At 42.0% G+C, this 19,895-nt stretch overlaps 1 long non-coding RNA gene across 2 annotated transcripts in view; it reads left to right on the top strand.

The window, feature by feature from the left end:
- The first annotated feature begins 2,265 nt into the window (after nucleotides 1-2,265).
- Nucleotides 2,266-19,895, top strand: part of LOC140635059 (uncharacterized) — a 47,862-nt gene continuing 30,232 nt past the window's right edge. The window contains exon 1 of one of the 2 annotated variants that reach the window (XR_012032405.1): nucleotides 2,266-2,489. This is a non-coding gene — a long non-coding RNA (uncharacterized lncRNA). The remainder of the gene's footprint in view (nucleotides 2,490-19,895) is intronic. The other variant, XR_012032406.1, reaches the window with a different exon arrangement.

Genomic DNA, 19,895 nt, shown 5'->3' with positions numbered 1-19,895 from the left:
AGGCCTCTCCCTGCTGTTCCTACAATCACGCCTGATCTCTCAGAAGCCCTTCACTTTAGAGATTTTTTTTAAGACAATAAGATAATGTGGGACTAAATGCAAATGGGATTTTAAAGTAACCATTTGTGTATCCCCCAGTGATTCCTGAAAGGCCTTCTCCTTCCCTTGTCTCCGCTTCCCCAACAGTGAACTTTAAATCCTTCCGTCCATGGGGACAGAAGGCAAAGTATCTGGACTTTCTTAGAGGCTCCCCCCTTGCCAGTGTGGCTTTTCTTCTCTTTGTCTGAATACTCTTCTTTATGGCTCCTTGCCAGTCAACAGATGTAAACTATTGTCTGGTTATTAAAAGGAAAAAAAAAACCAAAATACACAAAAGCACACATGCCATCCGTGGTAACGACTACAGGACTGTCCACATATAATCAAATCCATGGTTTGGTGCAAACAATAAGCCACCAGCCTCTGCCAGTCTAGGAACTTCTGCTTTCTCCAAGGTCTGATTAAAAACAAACTTAGGCAAATGCAACATGCTCAAGAAAGGTGCACCTCTGTGGTCTTGGGGCTTTGCTGGGCAGCCCTCAATGCCACCTCCTCCCCATCTAGGTTCACACTATCTTTGGGCACCCTTAGGACCCTCGTAGGAAATCTTCCCTAGTCTGTGGCCTGTGCCCTCCTGTTTGGTCTCCCTAGCCCTCAACAAAGTAGTGTAGCCATGTTGAACCCCCTTCGTGGCTTGTTAGAGCAGGGGGTGCACGGGGCAAGGGGTCCGACCTGGCTTCACCACCCCCTCTACTTACCGGTTGGCAAGTTTCTGCTCCCTACCCAGTTTCCTTGTCTGCAAACTAACGAGGCTGAGCTAGATACATTCCTTCCATTTTTCCTTAAGCAAATATTTATTTAGCTCCTACTCTGTGCTAGACGCTGAGAATGGAACTGAAAACAGGACGAACAAGGTCCTGGCCCCCATGCAGCGTATGGAACATCGGGAGGAGGAGGAAAGAAAGAAAGTAAAAGAAAACAAAGTGTGAACATCCCTGGAGAGGCAACAGCCTTCGAAAGCAGTGTTAGTAAGGGCCCCCGTGTTGTCCTTCTGATGTCTTAGGGATGCAAGTCTCCAGGGGAGGTACGGGCGTTCTAGTGGGGAGCGTCAACCGTCGACGTCAGGGACACCTGTGCGACCCTGAAATCCCCACCTTGGTGGACACCTGCGACCCCTCTCCCAAAGACTGGACCCGGCCAGAGCCCTGTCTCTGCTGGTCGCTCCCTCTCTGGGACTTGGGTATCTGCAGCTACCATTCCACTCTCCACTTTAACTGGGGGAATTTTCAGAAACAGCAGGCAAATGTGACACAACACCAGCCTGTAGCTCCACCCTTCAGTGGAACTGTTATTTTTAGTTGTCTCCTTTCTCTTTCCACAGCCATCTGCATACCTCCCTTGGTGAGTCATTTCTGAGGACATGTGACTTCTTGAACGTGAGGCTGGCTTATTTTAACAAACCAGTTCGTGTGACCCCATCTCTACCTGCAGCACTCATTAGATGGCTGTGGGGGGTGGGGGAGGAGCGCTGTGGGACCCCCAGCACCCCCAGATCCAGGCCAAAGGAATGACAACTACCCGCAGTCGAGCTGCAGGATGAGGCTCCTCGGGTGCACAACTGAGTCCCCGACTCAGAGAGCGGAGCATATTGTCTTTGCTCCATGCACGTAGCCGTGCGACTGACACTTGACCCCAGAGTCTCAGGCACAGGGAAATGCTCTGAGTCTGGAGCCGCTTCACCCAGCACCAGGCATCGAGGTCACGTCCTGAAAAATCACACCTTGCAAGGCTGTGAGTCATTTGTACAAGAGGCTAATCTTTCAAAATAGTGGATAATGAAATCGGAGTATTTCTAGAAGGTGTTGAATATAAATCATCTTTCAGAATTTGTGGTCCTCTTTTTTTTGGGGTGTCATAGAGTAAAATACTCCCGAGTCTATGTTTCAGGCTATGTGACAACAAGGACAGAAGCACCGCCAGCTGCGCATCCAGGTCAGGGTTCCGCTGGTGTGGCACGAAGGAGCTGGAGGAGCAGGGGACAGATTCCCCTTGGTGTCCAGGGAGTAGCTCCTTCCAGCATTAATCCACTCAATAGTTACTTGCTGGGTGTTCCCAGGGTCACCTCCCGCCTCTCGCCCCACGCCTCACCGCTCCGCAGACACATGGTCTGTTTGCCTGCTGGTTTGTTGGTTTTATTTCAAGTCTTCCACGATCTCAGGCTTCTTAGCACAGGACGTCCTCATGTGATAGCCTCACCGTCTGGATGTCCCTCCTCCTCCCACTCTGGAACTATATTTAAATGACTACTTGTTAAATTAATTTGCTGAAGGTCTGTCCTCTCTACCAGATTGTCATGCAGGCAAGCCTCATTCATTCACCGACTGCTCCTCTCACACCCAGCAAGGCACCTTGGAAATAGGAGGATTTCTCTCAATAAATGTGTTGATTTGGTAAGTCTCCTTGCTCTCAAAGTTCATAGTCTAACAAGGGGGCCAGCTGAAAAACAATGTGGTACATTCGTCTTTACATAAATGTAGACATCACCCTGTGTATGCGCAGAGAAAACAACAAGTGATTCTGCAGGAATCATGTGAGGGCAGAGTCAACAGAAGCTCTAACATTGGAGCTGGGCCTTGGAGTAGGAATAGGAGTTTGAGTGAAAAGAGAGGAGAAGGAATTCTGAGCAGAAGATTTGGTACAAAAAAGACAGTGAGGGATAAAAGTATTGAATGGGTTCTGGGGGAAAGCACACAGTCGAATGTGCTAGAATAGATCGTGTCTGAAGGGGAATGCAGGCAATTGTAGACATCTCGTGTTTTCTGCTACAGACATATTTTAAGCAAACAGGAACATAGTAAGGAATACACGAAAACTAAATAATCAGCTTGTGCTTTAGAACATTCTCTCTAGTGACAAAGTGGAAGACAGATTGGAATGGAGAGTGGATGAAAACCATCTAGGGGGCTGTTGCAGGGGTCAAGGCCAGAGGGGAGAGACAGTGGGAGCACAGCTGGCAGGCTTGGTGTGGCTCCGTGTGGAGGGTGAGGGAGAGGCGTTCACCAAATATGACTGAGGATCCCAACATGGGTACTGGGTAACAGACAATGAGCTTGCCACTTGCAAGTGTGACAAGAACATGGGAGGAGAATGGGGACTGGGGAGCAACGTGAGGAAGGAGAGCTCACTTGGCTTAGGACAGACTGGGTTCCCATGCCTCTTCTTCAGCCTGGAGGAAACGTCAAGAGCAGTATTTGTCAACCTTCTTCAAATTATTGCTCCTTAAGGAGCTTTTTAAAATTTTTTTTTTTCAGGGCACTTGGGTGACTCAGTCTGTTAAACATCTGCCTTTGGCTCAGGTCAGAGTCCTGGGATCAAGCCCCACATCAGGATCCCTGCTCAGTGGGGAGTCTGCTTCTCCCTCTCTTTCTGCTCCTCCCCACCATTCATGTGTGCACTCTCTCTATCTCTCTATCTCAAATAAATAAAATCTTTTAAAAAATATTTTTTCTTAATATCCCTGCCCCCATGAAATTTTAATACTCCAGCTACACTGTATATTTGTTTATATACTGTCTATAGATAGATCTATGCCTTAGATGTAAAGAGTAGGATGTTTTGCCCTCCCCCCCACACAAAAAATTTTGCCCCCTTGAGAATGTACAGGAGGAGGAGGGAGGGAGGCCAACAGTACTCTGCTTACAAGGAGTAAGGAAGTTTTCATGCAGAGGAGCATTTGCAGTGGGCTTTGGGGATTGAGTTAAAAAGTTTATGTTTTGTTTTTACTGTGATACTATATAACATTGTGCAAGTTTAAGATGTACGATATGTGGATTTGAGGCACTTACATACTGCAGTATGATTACCATCATAGAATTAGCTAATACTTCATCACCTCACATAATTAACATTTCTTGTTTGTGGTAAGAACATTTACAATTTACTCTCTCAGTAACTTCCAAATACATAATATAGTACTATTAACTATAATCACCATAAGATCCCCAGAACTTATTTATCTTACAGCCAGAATCTTATAGTCTTTGACCAACATCTCCCATTTCTCCCACTCCCACTACTCCTGACAACCACCACTGTAACCTCTGGTTCTTTGGATTAGTCACATACATGTGAGATCATACAGTATTAGTCTTTCCTTGTCTGATTTGATCTCACTTAGCATAAAGAAGACATGATATGTATACTTACAATGAAATATTATTCAGCAATGGAGAGAAGGAAATCCTGCCATTGGAGACAACATGGATGCATCTTGAGGGCATTATGTTAAAAATCGGTTGTTGTTTATTTTTTTAATCGAGATAAAATTCTCAGGGAGTCTGGGTGGAAAGATAAAAGGGCATTACAATTGACGAGTGAGTCCCTAGAAGTGGGTGGAAGTGCCAGAAGAGAATCCACAGGAGAAAGAGATGTCTTTCTGAACAAGAATGGGTCCTCCACAGCGTTCTCTCATGTACAAAGGGTCTGAGAGGTAGGATAAGTGGACCAGGTAATCTGGAGATGAGGTGGAGAGAGATAGAAAAACAACTGACAGGAGGCAAATAAGCTCCCCATAGATAAGAGAAGGATTTTTGTTACCACGTTTTTGCTTTTTATGATGTTGTAATAATGGATGTTCCCGAACACTCCATTTCCTAGATTTGTGTACATATCTGTGAGAGAAATTCCCAGAGGTGAAGTGGCTGGGTCAAAGGGCATGTGATGTAAATTCTTGGTGCATAGAACCAAATGCTCTCTGAGAGGGTAGCACCAGGTTACATTCTCACCGTGACCTTCCACACACAGCCAGCACAACGTGCCATCAAATGTTTTCACCTCTGCCAAATCTGATAGTGAAAGAGCAGTATTACTTTTTTAGATTAAATTTGCATTTCTCTGTTTATGAATGAAGTTGAGCATCTTTTCATAGGGTTAGAAGCCAGTTTTAGTTTGTTGTGTTTTTTTTTTTTGATGAAATGTTTTAGAGCTTTTGTCCATTTTGTATTTCATTATTATTTGCACAGTGATTTCTGTAAATTTTTCACACATTAAGGAAATGTTGTCTTTAATTAGTGATATAAGCTGCACATGTTTTCACCAGCTCACTGTTTTTTTTTTTATTTATTTATGATATTATTGTACAAGACACACTTCTCAAAGCTTTCGTATGGTAAAAGTTACCGATACGTTCTGTTATAGTTTCTCAGTTTTTTGTTACACATAGAAAAGCCTCTACTACTCAGAGTTTATTTTTTAAGTATATTCTATTTTTCCTTCCAGAGATATATTTTTGTTTTTTTATCTTCTAAATTTTGAATCCATGTAGAATTTAACTGTAATAATGTGGGAAGTCGAAATCTAAGTATATATTTTTCCCTGGGGCTTATATGTTCCAGTGTCCGTTATTGAATAAGCCATCTTCTCCCTATTGAGTTGAGTTCTGAACTTCTGTCACATATTGAATTCCAATATATCTCATATTGATTTCTGGGCCTTTTATTGTTACATGGGTACCCATGTATCAATGCCATGAGGCTTTCACTGATAGCACATTACAATGTGTATGACATCTGGTAGAGCTAGTCTTCCTCAGTAATTCTCACACACACACACACACACACACACACACACACACACACACTCCTCTTCAGCTCTTGCTGCTTGTTGGAACATCTTCTTTGTGTAGAACATTCCATAGTTTCTTTGTAATGTGTCATGATGTGAATTTCTTTTCATTCATATTTAATATTACTCCTTCACAAATCTACTACCCTGTTCTTTTCTCTTCTCTTCTTCTGAAATATCATTTACATTTTGGGTTTTTTTTTTTAAGATTTGACTTATTTATTTGAGAGAGATAGCAGAGCAAGATAGAGCACGAGCTGGCAGGAGGGGCAGGGGGAGAGGAAGAAGTAGGCTTCTGTCTGTGGGACTCCATCCCAGGATCCAGGATCATGACCTGAGCCACGGCAGACGCTTAACCAACCAAGCCACCCAGGTGCCCCACCATTTACACTCTTGAGAGAGATTCTCTTTGAGAAGAGAGACCTTCTGTATCTTCCATATCCCTTAAGCTTCTCTCATATTTTCTTTTTTTTTTTTACTTCTCTGCACTACAATTCTGTAGAGTTTATTCTCATTATCTTCAATTTTCTAATTCATCTTCTATATCTAGTCTGATGCCACTTCCATCCATTAATATTTTTACTGTATTTTTCTGTTACTGTATCTTTCATTTCTAGTTCTGTTTGATTTTCCAACCATCTTGTCACATTCATGGTTCATACTCCTTGCAGATATTTAAAGCTTATCTTCTATTTATTTAAATAAAATTGGCTTAGCTGTTTATACTCTGTGGGTGATCATTCAGATAGCCAAAGTTGTGTGAATCACCCCTTCTGTCTCTCTATTTGTGCTGGCATTAACTAATGGTGTCTTGCTTTCTAGTGTGTTTGGTAGTCTTCAACTGCAATGCTTACTGCTCATGAAAAATTATTTGTACAAAATCCCTGAGGCCTAGGATAAGAGTGTCTGCTCCCAGGGATGATTAGAGTTTGTTCCTGCCGTGTGTTTGGAAGCACTATGATGTGGTATCACTTTAAACCAAATTCATCACTTGACCAATGGCTTAATAGTGACATCTAACAGGGACAGGCCTGTTTGTTTTCTTTTTCCTGCTTTGCTTACTATTAAGGAAATTCTCCCTAAAGTCCCCTGAGGTAGGAGAAAGGGAAGCAGATTTGCCTCTGGTTCACCTTTGGGAGTCCCAGCTAATATGGGCAAGAGTGTTCCATGAGACCCTTCCTTTGACCTTGGGTGAATCCTGGCCTTGGAGTATTTGGGTCTTCTTCATCCTGAAGCTCTATTAAAATCAGAGCCAACTCAATTTAACTAGATCAAAAAAGATATTCATGCAAAATGCTAGTCATTCAGTAGGTCCTTGTGATTTGTCAGCTTTTCAGTGCTTTTAAGAACAATCTTATTTAATATTTTATTCAATGTTTCATTGTTTCCAGAGGAAGGGTTAACCTATTTCTTTTTTTTTTTTTTAGAGAGAAAGAGAGAGAGAGAATATGTTCTTGAGCAGAGGGTGGGAGGGGCAGAGGAAGAGGGAGAGAGAATCTTAAGCAGACTCTTAAGTTTAGTGTAGAGACCAACACCAGGCTCTGTCTCATCAACCCGGAGATCATGACCTGAGGTGAAACCAAGAGTTGGTCACTTAACCTACTGCACCACCCAGGCAATCGTGGAAGGGTTAATCTAAATAACTGAGCCTGGGATGCTTGGGTGGCTCAGTGGTTGAGTGTCTGCCTTTGACTCAGGTCATGATTCTGGGGTCCTGGTATCGAGCCTGTATCAGAGCCCCTGCAGAGAGTCTGCTTCTCTCTCTGCTTGTGTCTCTGCTTCTCTCTCTGTGTCTCTCATGAATAAATCAATAAAATCTTTAAAAAAAAAAAAGCAACTGAATCCATTATTACCAAAAATGGAGTAATACCTGTTGATATTTCTTATAAGCTTTAGAAAGTTTTTTTTTAATTTTATATCTTTATTGGCTTCACATTTCATTTATAGAATTTTTTAGAGAGTTCAGGTTTTTGCTTAGTCTCCCTGTTTAAGAACATGATATGCCTTTCCATTTATTCAAATCTTTTGTTTCTTAATAGCATTTTAAAGTTGTCACCTTCTACAGTTTATATTTGTTTTGTAAATTTTCACTTTTTGGTTAAATTTATGTCTACATGCTTTCTTTCTCTTATATAAATGTAATATTAAACCCAGAAATTTTCCTCAGAGTTCTGCTCTATGGTATAGGTTCTGATATATGCTAATGTAATCATCTTTATTTCATTATTCAAATCCATCCCTGATGGTAAAGTTGTACAAGAGTATTTTAGCATTTCCAAGTGGAAGGATTTTTCTTTTTTCTCCTAATTTTATTTTTAATGAATTGCTTCATGATCAGAGAGGCTTTTCTGTGCTCATTCCAAATTTTGGAATTTATTGAAGCTTTCTTTTACCCTTGTATATATAGTCAATTTTTTTGACTATTCCAAGAGTACTTGGAAAAGTATATTCTCAAGGTATAGAGAGTTCTATGTATATTAAATTTACGAATTACATTATTTTTTTTTGATTTGCACTAAAAGGAATAATAAAAGGGATCTAAAGCTCATATAGGAAACTTAAATTTTCTCAATTTTTTTTTTTTTTTTTTTTTTTTTTGGCTCAGGATCATGACCTGAACCAAAGGCAGACTCTCAACCACTGAGCCTCCTAGACATCGCAAATTTTCCCAGTATTTGTACATTAAAAATATTTGTGTTCTGCTTTTTGACTTGGAAATGATTTGGCTAGATGTAAAATTCTCTGGTCATGCATTGTAGACATTGTTTAAATCTCTTTTAGGTCTTCTGAGTGTTGCTATGGTGAAACTTAAGAGCAGCTTGGGTTTGTTAAGTCTCTTTATAGGTGACTTGGTCTTGCTATCAGAAAGTTCAAAGGATTCCTTTGTATCTTTATAGTCCAAAAACTTTTCTAGGCTATGATTTGATGTCGATTATTTTGTGTTAATTTTGCCTGCAATGGAGTAACCCCTTTTATTTATTTATTTATTTATTTATTTATTTATTTATTTATTTTTTTTTTTTAAGATTTATTATTTATTTATGATAGATATAGAAAGAGAGAGAGAGAGAGGCAGAGACACAGGAGGAAGGAGAAGCAGGCCCCACGCCAGGAGCCCGATGCAGGACTCGATCCCGGGACTCCAGGACCGCTCTCCTGGCCAAAGGCAGGCACTAAACCGCTGAGCCACCCAGGGATCCTCGAGTAACCCCTTTTAATCTGAATAGTCTGGTCTTTTACATATGGAAAGTGTTAACAGTTATTTTATTTATTAAAATATTATTACTGCTTCATATTTTCTATTTTCTTTTTCATACATATATTTAAAGATTTCTTTATTTATTTGGGGGAGAGAGAGAGTGTGTGAACATGGAGGTGGAGGAGCAGAGAGAGAGGGAAAAAGAATCTCAAGCTGACTCCCCACTGAGTATGGAGCCTCATGCAGGGCTCGATCTCACAACCCTGAGATCACACCCTGAGTGGAAACCAAGAGTCTGATGCTCAACCAACTGAGCCACTAAGCACCCCTTTTTCAGATATATTTTATATACTATTCACTCTTCCGTTAATCCTTTACAAACTTTCATTCATTTCTGTTTTATTTCATTGCTCACTCCCAACCTGTGAGTACCTGATATGTTTCCAGCTGAGAGCACCTCCCTTCTCCTGCCACCACTGTTGTCCTTATTTCTCTGTCACCTTCTTTGCTAAGTTCTGCTAGTTCTTGTTTTACCTCCTCTTCTCTTGCTCAATTTTTCCTAAACAATTGTATGTCTGGGCTCTTGTTTTGTTTTGTTTCGAGCTCCTGGTTTTTAAAGATGATTGCTTCACTAGGTTTTTTTTTTTTTTTTCAATGCATGACAATACTTTGAGTCCCAAATTTCACCTATTTTGTGACAATATTTGTCTAGTGAATCTTTTTCCACTCTTCTTCATTTGTTGTTCTTGTTTCTTTCACCTTCTCTCATGCATAGGTTCCGTACTGATTCCTTTCTGGCTACTCATCTTGAAGTGAGGTGAGGCTTTCTGAATCAGCTCTTTGCAAAAAATGTATGTGAGGAGAGAGCCAGGGTTTATTCTGAGCTAGTAGGAATTCTTCTTAAACATAAGGCCATGATGGTGAGACTCCTCTAGTTGTCAACTTATAGTTTCTTTTCCTGCAGCAATTGCTAGCCGCAGAGCTGCACACAAGGAAATCACCTTCCTTCCCCTGACTGGCTAATACACTAAATAATGAACTTTGTCATTGTTAGGGTATCTGAGTCATCAGATTTCTTTATTTTCTGGAACTGTGATGACATAACACTTCCCCTTAGGATAGTGATACTCCAAAATAAAGGACTACATTTGACCTGCAAGTGGCCACCATCATCATCACTATCATTGAATTCTGTAGCTTCAATCTCCTTTTTCAATCCAATTTAAAGACTACAACATGGAATATGAGGAAGGTGAAGAAATTTCCAGAACAGGATAACTTCTGTGAAGGGGAGGATCCTGATAGAATGGCTGTCAGATACCTGAAGATGTAAATTTTTATTTCAGATAAGAACTTACTTAATGTCCTTTAGAAAAAAAAAATCTCATTTCAATTTTGTCGTCCAGAAAGAAAATGTCTCAGAAAATAAAAGTCATTAGACTCTGCTAAAGCTGGGTATTGTGGAATAAAAACAGGGGCATAGGTCAAATGGGGTTTCCAGTGTACTACCTCAGCAAGACAGTCAGAAGAAATACATCAAAGATCATGATTCGGAGAACCCTTAAGGTTTATCAAGTTTTATTATATCCATGCACTGAATTTATAAGTATTTGTGTTGTTATCTATTTATTTTTATAGATACATATAGATGTATTTTCTATGTATTATCTCTTGTTTTCTTTCTTTTTTTTAAAAAAAAGATTTTATTTATTTATTCATGAGAGACACAGAGAGAGACAGAGACATAGGCAGAGGGAGAAGCAGGCTCCTTCAGGAAGCCTAGTATGGGACTTGATCCCAGGACCTTGGGATGACACCCTGAGCCAAAGGCAGATGCTCAACCACTGAGCCACCCAGGGGCCCCAAATCCTCTTCTCTACACTGGTTGTTGGAGGTAAAGATGGCCCTGGTGCTCCGGAGGACAGGAGAGTACGCAGAGCCTAGGATGCTGAAAGTAGGCAGGCCTGCTCCCAAAAAGGGGTCGGGGTCCAGGGGGAGACTTGCTCAGGGAGCACAGGGTGCTGGGAACTCTGTACCTTCCTCCTCTAGCCTACGATTTTCCATCGCCACCAGACAGCTGTTTGAAATACTACAGCTCCAATCCCCATGACTCTCTTGGAACTCTTCCACCATCCCCATGGCCTCACAGCTCCAGTATGGGAAACTGTGCTTTAGAGGGATGTTATGAATATTAAGGAACAAGTGATTATAAATCTTTTGGCAAACAGACAGTCCTATAGAAATGTTAAATAACCGTATGTTCCCATTTAGCTTCATTTATAGCTTTTGGATGGAACTGAGACATTTTCCCTCTTGTTTGGGACTTTCACTATTCAGTATTTGTAAAGAAATCTTTAGCCACCTCTTATGTAAGGCTTAAGGGAAGTTCTCTTCATCTTCATGCTGACTTCTCCAAAGGGGTTTTTGTTTTTGTTTTTAGTTTGGTTTGTTTGGTGGTTTTTGTTTTTGTTTTTTCGGTCTGCTCTGAAGGCCCTGTCATTGGTTGGGTCTGTTACAAACAATCTCTTAATTGTGCGGCTTACACCTATCTAAAGACTTCATCAGTTCATTGTCTTTCTGAGGGCATTCACAGGTCATGAAAAATCTAGGTTCTGTAGAGTTAGCCTTCATCTTGGATCATAACACTTAACATGATTTCTTTTCATATGGTTCCATTGTGTTATGCAACGATACCTGCCTCCCACCCCCAAATCTGAGTACGTATCTCCAAAACCCAATTACCCACACAAACTTGGGACCAGTTATCTGGATAAATGATAGCCATAAGTGTTCCAAGAAACTTTAACCTTAATAACTTCATAATAATTAATAGTGCTAAATTAATCTAGAGAGCCTCTCCCAAGAGTTGCCAAAAGGGAATATAATTTAACTACTTTGAGAACCTTTACTCTGTTCTCATCCCACACTTCCATGGAAAGTTCCAAAGATATGCAGAGGAAAGGTGGAGAACAGTGGAGAATGAAACGAGATGAGGACTGGCTGTTACAGGCTGGGTGATCAACGGTACACTTCTCCCCTCTGAACTCTTCCTAAAACTGGAGGTACTTCTGTATTTTTCTCTCCTCAGTGCAGTGTCAATGAATACTTTCCACTCTCCTGGAGCCATTAATGTGCAATCATCATCCCTCTGTGGAGGCCATCTGACCACTGTGTTGGTCTTGTCTTCATGGATAAAATCTTCCAGGTCTCTCTGTCCACTCAGAGCCCAAGGCCCACTCTCTGCTGGGTTATATCCTCCAGGTCCCAAATAGAAAGTTTCAGGGGAGGGGGGTGGTCTGAGTTCAGAAATGCCTTACCAGACTCTTCTGCATCTTTAGTAAACCAAGATGTCCTAAAGCAGTCAAGTCTTCATTTACACCCTTTAAATATCTGTAGACGGTTATCATGGCTCTCAGTCCAGAAACACTCTAACCTCTCTAACACACTAACACACTTCTGCCCTCTTCCAGAAAATGCACACAGTGCATTTTCCAGAAAATGCAACAGTGCTTGTGTTGTTTTAGAAGACCTTTGATGGCACCAAACAGATTCTGATTCCCTTGTTATCAGATACAGAAAGTGAATTGGTCTCTACCTTGTGCACAGAGAAGCTTTTCTGTGTATAGGCTGGCAGTGCAGCCTACAGGCAATGGGGAGATTGTCAGATGGCAACAGTAAAGCATGAATAACATTTAATTTGAGCAGTCTTTTGTCCTGCTAAGATGTCTTCTCTTCCTTTTGTCTGTAAACTGTTTTTCTGCCTCTATTTCTTTTTGGTCTTATCTTCTGGTAAAATGCATGAACTTACACTTTGTAGCAATCTGCACTGCAGCAGACTTTGAACAGATTCCTCTGTAAATTCTTCAAGGACAGTGATTATAGTAGTAATTCCTCTGTATGTGTGTGTGTGAGGGAGAGGGAGAGAGAGCGCGCATCAAATAAGTGAGTGAATGCATACATACGTGAATAAAGAAATGGAAATTGCAAAAGGGAATTATCAGGAAAGAGAAGACTGTATAATTTATTTTTAAATTTTTAAAAAATTTTTAAAGATTTTATTTATTTATGAGAGAGAGAGAGAGAGAGAGAGGCAGAGACACAGGCAGAGGGAGAAGCAGGCTCCATGCAGGGAGCCCGACAGGGACTCGATCCCGGGTCTCCAGGATTAGATCCTGGGCTGAAGGCGGCGCTAAACCGCTGAGCTACCGGGGCTGCCCCAAGACTGTATAATTTAAAAAAAGGAAGAAAATCTGGTCATATGCCCACATTCACTGTTGATGTTGTGTTGCGATTGAAACAATCCTAAAAAGATGTGATGGCACGTGGCAAGTTGCTGGCTTTGGAGACAAATGGTCTTAAGCTTGAACCCTGGCCCTGTCATCTACCGAGCCCTAAACCTCTCTGAGGCTGTTGTTCTCTTTGGCATGAGGCAGGACACACAGCCATCATAGGCACCATGCAGGATTTACACTAGAATAACGACGTAAGTGCTTGCCACTGCGCCTGCCACAGGGAGGGCTCAACAAACGGTGTGGTATCTCTGGATGGCATCCTAGTCAGTGTTGAAGTGAAGACATTTCTTATTTTGGCTGAATATTTGGTACGTGTGTCACGGACCTGTTCTCTCACCTCCCCTAATTTGCATCTTCTATTTTTTTAATCCCTAAAGTTCATTTTATGTAAGTAATTTCAGTATTCTTTTCAGAATTAGGGTCTAGCACTTCACATTCCCCAAGGGGTGATGAAGGCCATGTTTAGTGATGCCTTTGCTGTGTCTTGACCAGCCTTTGGAGGGCAGCGGCAGAGACCAGGGTGGTACAGGAGCCCCGCCCCCAGCTGTATTCTGAGTCCTCTTATAGGACCACTGTTCCTCATTTTTGATGAAAAATCTGCACTAGGTGCATGGAATAAAAGAGAGGTTCCAATAATCAAAGAATCATCTTTCAACATAAAGAAGGAGGAGAAAGGCAAGTAAGCATTTTTCAAATTCTAAAAGATATCATTTGAGCAGTCTCTCTTCCAGAATTTCTTATCTGAAAAAAGATTCTTGGAATCCTTTCTGCCCATAAAACTTGGAAGTTTTGCAACACCACCAGCAGGGCAAGCAGCTTAGACATGGAGCCGCCATGTTGCCTGTAGACAAAGCCTGGCTCCCACCCTGCTGGTCCCGTCGAAGCAAATCTGCACAACTAGGATCTCCTTGGACACTGTCACAACTGACAAGAAGGTCAAGAACAAACAAAGGAGCCAGGAGTAAATTTACTTGTGGGAAAGCAGGCAGTGGCGGGGCAATTTAGCTGAGAGATTTGGAGACTGAGGGCTTAATGGGATTAAGAAAATAATGAATCCCCAAATTAACAGCTGTTGGCCAGGGAGACCCCACAATAAAATGTGTTTTTATTTGTGGTTCAATTGTCTTAGTGGGAATTGGAGATGTCTGTGCCAGCCTGGCTGTTTGGCAGGGCTGGGATCTCCGGAGAGGCTGCAAGCAGAGGACCCTGAGCCCATGCATGGAGAAATTGCTGTGTCAGGCCCTATGGTCAGCTTTATAAGAATTGTCTCATTTAAGTCTCCTAAAGCCCCATGAGGAAAGTACTATAGCTATTGTCCCATTTTACAGACAGGGAGACTGAATGTAGGAATACCAAGTAACAACTAGACTCATACAGGGTTACGACTCACACAGGGACTCTAGGGCCACATTCCTAACCACTACGCAATCCTGCCTCCTGCAAGTGAACCTTAGCAACCGGGAAGGAGGATGCAGCCCTGGGTTCGAGGTGAGCTCAGGTAGTAAGTTACCTGTGCCTTGTCCTCAGCCTGAGATATAGGGCTGTGGAAAATGCATTTCCTGCTTCAGGATGGTGGGTGGAGACATGCATATTACAGTGTATTCATGAGAGAGAGGAGAGAGCCTTGGGGAGGGATGGAAGGTGGACCAGGAAAGTATGTGCATGGCACACAGACGTGTCCATGCACACCCACTCACCCATTCACAAACAGCCCCAGGCAAGTGGCAGGGGTGGTCCTGCCTCTCTTCACACACACCTCTTTCCTCCACACCATTTCACCCGCCTGATTCCTTGGTTAAGACATTCTTACCTCCCCTTTGCCATCCTGACCGCCCAGTGTGAGCATATTGCTTTCTATTATCTGTATATCCAAATTTTCAGCTTACTTACGATACCCTTATGCTCAAAATGCTAGCTGAATTTGATAAGACTGACACTAAACCACAATAGAAAAAGAACATAATGCTGAATAAAAGTAGTACTTTTAAAAAAAAGAGCTTCAAGTGTCATTCTGACTTCTGGAAACTTCTTCCCATGAAACTCATATATTTTCCAGACTTTTAACACTTTGATCATTATGATCATTTTACATTTTTACCTCTTTCAATTGAGCTTTTGCAACTCAGAGATCAAGTTTGTTGCGTAACAACATTAACAGCTAATAAATTATGCTCTCCTCTGCCATTTTCTTGAGCAGGGCTGGCCGAGTCAAGGCCTCACGGAATTTGGGAGGAACTATTCTGAGGTTGATCCTCCAGTTGGGCTATAAGGTCAGGATTCCATGCCAGAGCTATGCTGCTCCTAAAGAGGGCATGGAGCTGAGACTCACCAAGTTGTGGGTCCATATGTTCTTTTCCAAAACTCTTGGAACCAATATGATTCAGAATTGTTTAGATTTCAGGAAAGAAATGTGCATATACCATATCTTGTAGAACAACTCCCACTGGGATCTGGAACAGCACCCCCTAATCAAACACATTAGTATTTCCATAGCGGAAAATATATTCACATCAAGTGGAATAAATATTAAATGTAGTCTAATATCATAACAATATAAATAATATAATATAATTAATAGTATAAATATTAAAATAATATAAATAACAGAGATATACATATTAAAATAATATAATAAATAATGTAAATATAAAATATAAATAATCAATTCATGTTAGTTTGGAGGAGGAGGTACAGGAGGAGGGGAAAGAGAATCCTAAGCAGGCTCCATACTCAGTGCAGAGCCTGACTTGGGCTGGATCTCACGTGCCTGAGCAGAAATCAAGAGTCCGATGCTCAACTGACTGAGCCACCCACACCCTCCTCGACCGTCAAATAACTTCAAATGACATTGTTGTTGCCACATGGGTTATCGAAACCCTTTTGGTTTTCAGATTTTGGGATTTGGGGTTTAATGGGGTTGTGGGCCTGGCAGGGCCAATGGCTGCCATTCATGGAGACTTCCTGTGCTCTCTGTGATCCTGACGAGAACCTCACAGGAGGGAAGTGTTCACAGCTTCACATGATAGACATGGAAACTTTGAAGCAGACAGTCTGGGAACATGGCCTGAGGTCTCCAAAAGAGAGAGAGGAGTCAAAGCTGGCATATCTACACCTGTGCAAGGCCTACCGTTTTGCTACCCTGACGTCTTCCCCCTAAGAAAATGACCAGCCTGACAGGTTTTTCCTTAAGATGACAACTCTCTTTATGTCACCTGTCTGACAGGCGGGCCCCTGGCTACTTGGCTCTCTCAGCTGTCTACACTTAGCATTATTAGCTCTTAGGGCTGTCAGGTTGATACGGATCCCCTGCTCTTTATGCAAGGGCCCCTTTAGTTTTCCTACTAAAAATATTTTTAAATAGTTGAGTGCCCCAGACATTCTTGAAGCAGTCATTTCCTTCCCTTCTCCTTTATTAATGGGCTAATTTCCTTCGACTCCCCAGTGTTGCTCTGAGGCACTTGTGGAAGGCCTGTTTATTGCCTTTGGCTGACATTACCTTTCTCCTTCTCCACCCCCAACTTTATCTTCTCCCTGCCAGCAGGACTAACCTTTGTTCCTTTCCTCCTTTGGGCTTCCCTCTCTTGCTCTGAATTTTCCGGAGGAGCGGTGGGGGGGGGGGTGGGGGGGTGTTCTGAGCACTGGCTCCCCAGCCCGTTACACAGTGAGGAGTCCTGGCCTCCTCATTTGGGAAGGTTTGGGGCCATGACTGTGAAGAAGTCACATTGAGTGGGAAGTGTTCATGCTCTGGATGAAAAAACCAATCGTCTTAAACTTTCTTTTGCATTTCACCCTTTTACAGGGCACACACTGGGACGAACACCCTTGAACAGGGCCTTTCCTTATTTGAGAGCCCGTGAAGGATCTTACCACAGGGTAGCTCCTCACAGCTCTGTGATGACATGAGTATGGTCAGTCAACAGCAGAGGAACCTGAGGTGGATTTGGCTTCTGAGATTTCTCCTAGCCCCCAGGGTTCTCAGGAAAGTTGGCCAAGGGCGGAATGGATATGGCCTATGGGCTCACTGCTCTGATTGAGCGACTCCCCTTCCCAATCAAGCTTTCTTAGCCTCTTTTTCCTTCATATTCTCACATAAGATGGGAGTCATGAGAATATCACTATGATTCTTTTTTTTTTTTAAGATTTTATTCATTTATTTGACAGAAGGAGACGGAGAGGGAGAGGGAGAGAGACAGAAAGAGAGAACAAACAGGAGGAGTAGCAGAGGGAGAGGGAGAAGCAAACTCCCTGATGAGCAGGGAGCCCAATGCAGGGCTCGATCTCAGGACCCTGAGATCATGACCTGAGCTGAAGGCAGATGCTCAACTGACTGAGCCACCCAGGTGCCCTGAGAATACCACTCTGATTCTGACACCAACTCCAATGTGTGTGTTTCTTTTTTCACACCACTGAGCAATCCTCCAACATTAGCTGAGCGTCCTACTATTCAACTCCATTCTGACACTATGTACCTGGAGGTGGTGTCACGTCCCTCAGGTTAAAGGTTCATCCCCAGGAGATTGCCTCCCCTGCCTCAACGTCAGATGTCGATCACAAGTCCAGGCTGTCACCAGTGCTTCTGACTGGTGGGCTAGGGACAGTGGAGGTTCCCACCTGCTTGGATTCAATTAATTTGCTACAGCAGCTCACAGAACTCAGAGAAGCATTGCTTATGTTTACCCATTTACTATGAAAGGATAGAAGTGAGGAGCAGCCATGTAGAAGAGATGCATAGGGCAAGGTATAGGGAGAGCTTGGAGCTTTCATGCTAAGTTTTTATGGAGGTTTCATTATATAGGCATGATTAGCTAAGTCACGGGCCATTGGTGATTAACTCTTTCTCTCTAGCCTTCTCCCCTTCTTGGAAATAAGGGGTGGAACTGAAAGTTCAATCTCTAATTACATGGTTGATTCCTCTGGTGACCAGTCCCCACCTTTAGGTGACTGAGGGGCTTTCCAAAAGTTACCTCATTAGCATGACAAAAGACAGTTTCCCTCTCCTCTCATTTCAGCAATCCCAAGGGTTTTAGGAGCTCTGTGCTGCGAATATGGACAAAGACCAAATATATATGTCTTATTATAGTCACGAGATCACAAATACCTAACCCATTGAGTTGTCATGTGGGATAAGTTAATTAAATGAGTGAATATGTCTGGAGCTTTTTGCGCTGTGTCAGTTCTCTGGACACTGAGGCCACCCTTTTGTGCTCCAAGGTGAAGTCCTAATACGACCAAGGTGGGAAAATATTTGTCATCTCCCCAAGGAAGGAGGATTCTATATTGACACCCAGGGCAGGACTAACTCTCAGGTAGGGCTGGGATTAGAACCCAAAGGTAGAGATTCTCAGTGCTCTGTGCTAGGATGACAAACTGTACTGGTTTACTAGGGACTTTTCCAGTCTTAGCACCAAACGTTCTGCTTTTCAGAAAACACTTCAGCCCCATTGGTCACCCTAACCCTCCGGTCTTCGTGAGCCTTTGTTGCTTTATTGACCAAAATAGTATGCTTGGGGTGTCTGGGTGGCTCAGTTGGTTAAGTGTCTGATTCTTGATTTCAGCTCAGGTCATGATCTCAGCATTCTGGGATTGAGCCCTATGTTGATTTCCATGCTCAGCACAGAGTCTGCTTGTTCCTCTCCCTCCAGACCTCCCTCACTTGCTCTCTCCCTTTCTCTCTCTCTCAAATAAATAAAATCTTAAAAAAAAAAAAAAAAACACTATGTTTTCTGTCTTCACAGCTTTTTACAGTGGGAAAAAACCTTCAGATGCCAATCTTTGTATATAGGAAGTATTTTAAGTTACTGAAACCTAAAATTTCATAAAATAAGCATGTTTTAGTTCTCCATATTACCTTCTTTTGTATTTAATTTCCATGTCCTATCTCATTAGGTTATTTCAGACCTAGTGAATAATCTGTTGCTGGCTGCTCAGAGGAGGATGATGTATTTTCAAGCTGATGGAGAATGAATTAAGTGCTATTAATAAAGAAATTTCACAAAGTTCTAACTAACTTTTGGGAGTAGCTTACAATCAACCAGACTTAATTCTTCATTTTTTAAAAAGTTTGGCCTTCTGGAAAACATTATAAGGAGGCTTTGTTGCAAAGCACACTAATGGAGTGGAAGCACTGTGCAAACTAAAATATGAAATGATGTTATTAATCCAAATATTTTACCACAATCGTTGTTTCTTTTGGAAGAGGGTGGATAAATCCAAGATTTCACTTGGCCTGAAATATGCAGGTACTCAAGAAAAGCGATTATTGCTCCCACAGGTTCAATCTATAGCAAATGTTTATTGCATACTTAATATATTCTTGACACAATTGGCTATGGAAAAGTCACAGAGAGCAAAATTTGTTTCCAATTCTTTAAGGTAGTTACGTGGGTGCTAGAAAAGTGAGGAAAATGCTTCTGAAAAACTGTGCTTTTGGAATTGAACATTGAAATCAGTCTTTCAGCCATCATTCAATATTGCCATGCTGGATCTGGAGAGGCAGAGCCTTGTTAAAATTTCTGAATAAATCTTTAGGATAAAAGTCAGGATGAGTAGCTTATTGCCACCAACTCATTCTCAATAAACTGTTAGCTAAGAATCATTTGGAAGTTTTGGGCCAATTTGTCTTTGAACTATCAACATAAACAGGTTTGTGCCCATATAATATACCCCTTGTTGAATGTTTCTTTGCAAGATTGAATTTAGAGCTGTGAACATGAAAAATTGCTGTTAAGATATGAGGTACAGTC

This window comes from Canis lupus, chromosome 6 (genome assembly GCF_048164855.1).
Source record: "Canis lupus baileyi chromosome 6, mCanLup2.hap1, whole genome shotgun sequence".
NCBI classification, from domain to species: domain Eukaryota; kingdom Metazoa; phylum Chordata; class Mammalia; order Carnivora; family Canidae; genus Canis; species Canis lupus.
The sequence above is the reverse complement of the archived record's forward strand: the minus strand, read 5'-3'. Positions and strand labels throughout refer to the sequence as shown.